We start from the raw sequence: 6,063 nt of genomic DNA, 5'->3' as shown, positions 1-6,063 counted from the left end.
TTGTTCTTTGTTTTTTTGTTTCTTTGTTTTTAGTTTTTGCAAGGCAATGGGGTTAAGTGACTTGCCCAAGGCCACACAGCAAGGCAATTATTAAGTGTCTGAGACCGGATTTGAACTCAGGTACTCCTGACTCCAGAACGTGTGCTCTATCCACTGCACCACCTAGCCACCCCAAGGATTTTTTTTCAAGACTAAATCAGGGGCTCTTTCCATACCATAAACTTTTACCACCTTCAAAGTCTTGTACCCCGTTCATGCAGTTCTCACAAGTTGCAAAAAAAAAGAAAAGCGGGAAAACATACAATGAAGTCATAATCAATAAATAACTATTAAGTGCCTACTATTTGCCAGACATTGCTAAGCACTAAGTATACATGGGAAGGCAAAAGATAGTTTCTGATCTCAAAGGGCAATAATGGGGGAAATAACATGCAACAACTATAATCAGGATAAATTAGAAATAATCAACAATTGGAAGTGAATGGGATTGAGAACAGTTTCCTTAAGGTGAGATTTTAGCTGGGACTGGAAGCCATGTTGTGAGAGAAGGGGTTTAGTGGTTTCCTCATAAAAACTTTACTCATACAGCTTCTGGGTTTGCCTTGAGAGGCAGATTCCCAAGCCCATAATGTTGTCTATAATTACTGTATATGGAATTTCTCTTTCTGGCTCTTGTCCTTGGATTTGGTTATTTATAGATAGAAAACATTCTTATGCACAGGTAGGGAGAATAATGGCCTTTCTGTGAAGTTTTCCCTTGGATACACTCTTGTGCACATTCTGATAAGAATAACCTTTAATGAAATTTCCCTATGAATATATTATTATAGCCCTTATCAATACTGTTTGCTGGAAGAGGAAAAACACTGTCTGGTCTCCATATTCTTGGAACATGAGGTGATCTTTAAGGAGAACTCTGTCATATATACATATACATATATTCATTCATTCATTCATTTATTAAGGTGATGGGATTGTGATTTGCCCAAGGCCACACAGCTAGGTAATTATCAAGTGTCTGAGGCTGAATTTGAACTCAGGTACTCCTGACTCCAGGGCTGGTGCTCTACCCACTGTGCCACCTAGCTACTCCTGAACTAACTCTTTCTGATTGGACATCTCCAAATTTAGCCAAAGGAAATGCATGATAAGGTATTATTTTTATTATCATTTTTATAAGGTATGGATTAAGCTATGAATAATTATGGCAATAGGGGATTGAAAACTGCAATTTTCCTATAAGACAGAGATTAGTTATAAATAATTAGGATAATGAGGATTGAATTTACTCTGCATTGGTTGGGTAACATTAGTGAAGAGATTGTGAGCTTGTCTTACCAGCCAATGGTGGGGTAAAACAGAATTTAGAAGCAGGATTATTAATTACTATAAAAATGACCTGCAAGTTATTATTTTCAATACACTCCCTATCTGGTGCTACTTTACAACAGCATGTGCCCTTCTGAGGAAATAAAGACCTTTCTGGCTCCCTGACTCAGACTCCAGACTCTTGATTCCTGTGAGTATTGTTTATCTCACACAATGTGGTAAAAATGAGGAGAAAGGGCATTCCAGGCTTGGAGGACAACCAGAGAAAATGCCTAGCAATAGGTAAACTGCCATGAAGCAAGTGTCACTGGATCACAGCCTGTGTGAGGATGGAAAAGATAATTCTATGGAAGTTTATTTTATTGGGTCCAGTGATTTCATCATTGTGGGGAACTTTTTCTGGGACTACAACAGTAGCTACCTTAGTGCCCTTTTATTAAACATTTTGGTAAATTAATAAATACAGATTACAAACTCATTTGTAATATATAGCTCTTACCTTAAGGCACTGAGAGATTGAGTAAATTTAAGTAGACTCTCTACCCACTATTCATGTTGTCTATCCCTAGGAAACTAACCCTAATTAAAAAAGAGAATGAGTATAAGAAGTTTCAGATTTTAGATGTGGGGGGATGGAAGAGAATCATTGTTTATTAAATTATATTAAATATTTATAATTATTATTTTATTTGATCCTCTAAACAAGCTTGGATAATAAAGGTATTATTAGACCCATTTTACAGAGATGGAAACTGAGGTAGACAGCAATAAAGTGACTTGCCCAAGATCACACAGCTTTTAAGTTGTCTAAGGCCGGATTTGAACTCAGGTATTCTGACTCTCAAGCCTAGTAATATATCCATGTGCTGGATGGTTGCCTTTTGTCTACCAGTCACCATTCCCTCAAAGCAATCATCCACTCTTCTGTTGCATAAGAAGTAACTCATCATCTACTGAAACAGTTCTTTCCATCATTTTATGTCTCTGTTTTAGGAAGCTTCCTTTGATATTGAACCTAAATCTACCTCTCTTCAATCCTTGCTCCTAATTCCACTCTCCAAAACAAAGCAGGTTTAAAGAATGAGGAAATGAGAGAGGCAGAATGAGAGGATTGTTTTCAGGGAGATTTTCAGAGTTCAAGATCTTGGAAAGTTCTAAAATGGGATGGAGTTTCATGAACTGTATACTGGGGTATTAGAACAAATGAACATCAAAATCCTGAAGGATGAGGGCAGGGTTTGGGTTGAAAAGAAAAATTACAAGGGAGGTATTGAACTTTGATTTAGATAGGTTGATATACAGGCAGATGAAGTGAATCTTAACCTGCTGTAGGTTGGGAGGAAGAAAGAGAAAGATATGAGAGGAGCAATTAGCACTGGAACGAAAATCAAGGCAAATAGAAGTAACAACTCAATAGCTCTAGAATAAAAATGAGTTTTACAATGGAAGGCATCTAAAAGGAGAAACAGAAGAATAGGGCTAAGAATGGGAGCAGTACCAGGTACCCCAACCATCCTCCCTCTGCCCCCCCTCTGGTAAATACTTGTGTAAATACTTGGTAAATACATTCTCTCAAGAGCAGGTAAAGGGAATTTGCTAACCCTGGTGAATGGTAAATCAATGAGTTCCAGAGGACTCTGCTGCACCACTCAGCTACCCTACAGCACATTTAAGAAGAGGGACAGTGAAAGGAGAGAGAAAATATAGTGTATGGTGGTGGGGAAGTACAAATAGAGGGAGTTGCGATGAGAATGGCAACAGTAGAAAAATATGGAAGTAGCTTTTGTGATGGACTTATCATTAAAGAATGTGATCCACCCGTGACAGAACTGGAGGTGTTGTAACAGATTGAAGCACATTTAAAAATTATTATTATTATTATTAATTATTATTTGGGGGTTTGTGGAGCAAATGGGGATGGGTGGCTTGCCCAGGGCCACACAGCTGGGTGATTGTTGGGTGTCTGAGGCTGTATTTTAACCTGGGTGCTCCTGCGCCACCTAGCTGTCCCTATTATTATTTTTTTAATTTTAATTTTTTCCTCTTTATTGCCCATGAGGGTCTATATTTTGGGGGGATAGGGGGTATTATGTTTACTCTTAAGCAAGAATATTTTAGTAATGTATTTAAAAAACATTATTTGTACAAAAATAAAATAAATATAATAAAAAGAAATTAAAAAAAGAATAGGATAGACTTTGGTGTACAATCTTAGAATTTTTATAATCATAGATCTAGAAGTTAACTTGTCCAATTCCCTCAGTTCGTACAGGAGAGATAAATCAATGATTTACCCAATATCATACAAGGAGTTAATAACAGAGTCTGCTGTTCTTTCTACCATACAAATTGGAAGGGGAGACCAACTTCTATCTGGAAGGGAAATTCTTTCTAATATACCCATGAGAAATGATTATATCTTTTCCCATTCCCTCTAGCTGCTAGTTCTTTTCTTCCCAAAACTATTTTATTTTCATCTTGTATATGTTCTGTATATGCTGTCTCCTCCATTAGACTATAAGCTTCTTGAGGACAGGGATGAATTTGTGTTTGTCTCTGTAATGCTTCATATTTAATACAATGACTGGTATATAACTGAGTGCTTAAGAGATGCTTTTGAACTGATTGATTGATTACCAAGACTTTAATTGAAGACCTTTAGTGATTGTGATGCAGTGAAAAATACAACGGCCTTTGAGTTAGAAGATCTAAGTTTCGGTACTAATTCTATAAATGACTAATCATATGACCTTGCTCAAATTTTCTAGACCTCAATTTCTTTATCTGTAAAATGGGGAAAGGATATATGCATTATCTGTTCTACAGTTTTATTATAAAGAAAACATTTCATAAACTACAAAGTAGGGACAGCTAGGTGGTACAATGGATAGAGAACCAGCACCAGGAATCAGGAAGGAGGACCTGAGTTCAACTCAGACCTCAGACACTTAATAATTGCCTAGCAAGTCACTTAACCACATTGCCTTAACCCCCCCCCCCAAAAAAAAGAATAGGATCATAAACTACAAAGTAACATGTACAAATTAGCTAATTATCAGCTCTCAAAGTTAATTCCATTTTTGGACAGCTATGATATTAGAATTTTTTTTTCCCTAGATGTTTAAAATCTGCACTCACTGGACTTCATTCCAGGTCCAAGCCAAAGAGACTTCAAGAACTGAAGACTTGACTTTATCCCTTTTGACTCTAGGTCAGTTCCCTTTCTCCTATGTCATCCTGTCAGTGTCTCATTGTATACTTCTCTTCTGGACTTGAGGGGAAGACAACCACTATTATCAATTATCAGGATCCTATTTTTTTTCCTCTGATATAATTTAAGTCACTTTTTATATTTCTTCACATCTCTGAACATGATGTATTAGTCAGCATATACAAGCATTTGGTGACATACCATAAAGGAGCAACAAATTGACTAAAATAGTCAGCTTTCTTTTTCCCCTATAAGACCCAAGGGTTTAGAATCTGAGGGGCCAGCAGAGGCATGTCTACCTTATAGCACAAGATGGCACAACCTGTAAACAACTACCTCCAAAGACACTAGAGACAGGCTCAGGATTATGACTTTATCCACTGTCCCACCTCTATTTTATTAATCACCATTTCCTTTCCATTCTTCTTTTTGTTTTTGTTTTTGTTTTAATTCTAAAAGGGGAGGAAGGAGGGAAGAAAAGGACAAGAAGTGAGCTGCATTAGCACAAGGCTCTTGAACCCTGAAAGCAAATTTCTGAAGACTAGAATTAAGGAGAGTAGAGAAAGTAATAGAGAGGACTTTCCATCTGAATGGCTTTACCAGACCATAGTACAAGCTGTGGGCATTTCCACAGCCACCCAGTTCCTAGCCCCCCCCCCCAAAATAAAATTCAACAGACCCTACTGATCAATCTAATTTTGATGAAGGTGGAAAATTGCCTTTGTTTCCAAGAATGGGGTTCATTTTAAATAAAGATGAGCAATGGAAGAAAGTCAAAAGATCAGGCATACTAGAACAGGAGGGAAAAAGAGAGATCGGTAGATTCATGTGAAAGAAGAAACTAAGGAAGTGCAAGAGTCCTCTGAGAGTTCTGTGGGGTTGGAGTTGAATTCTATAGCCGGTGAAGAGAATAACCCTGCCCACACACAACTTCAATGCAATCACCCTCAGATTATGCTTTAGACAAATAGGAACATGGAGGGAAGCAAAATGATGTGATAGAGGGTTGACTAAACTGAGAGAAAGGGGAATTGTGTGGTTGTGCCACTATTACACTGGGCAAACCATAAGCACTTTTGGACCCAGAATCCTGATAGTCAAAAATGAGAAAGGTCTTGGCAGTGCAAATCTGAACTGAGTCAGGTTCAGCTAGTCTAGGCTGGGCTTTAGACAGTTGCTCTGCAAAGACCCTCTGGATGGCAGTATCCATTCCAAGATTATCTATGTGGTGATGGAAGTGGCTTTTGTCCAGATTATCTAGATTGTTACAAAGGAGAAAAGCACTAGCCAGTCACTGAACTTTCTCCTGTCCTGTTCTCAATCTGGAAATGTTATCGATAATTGTGCTATTTACTACCTATATAATTGTGGCCAAGTCACTTACACTACTTCAAAATTGGGTGATGATCAACTTTGATGGACTTGTTCATTTGAGCTGTACAATAATCAAAGACCAAAAAAGGCTTGCCATGAAAAATGTCTTCTCTGAATAAGGAACTGTGGTTTAAATAAAGACTAGAGCT

The sequence above is a fragment of the Macrotis lagotis genome, chromosome 7 (assembly GCF_037893015.1).
Source record: "Macrotis lagotis isolate mMagLag1 chromosome 7, bilby.v1.9.chrom.fasta, whole genome shotgun sequence".
NCBI lineage: Eukaryota > Metazoa > Chordata > Mammalia > Peramelemorphia > Peramelidae > Macrotis > Macrotis lagotis.
This window is presented reverse-complemented; position numbering follows the sequence as displayed.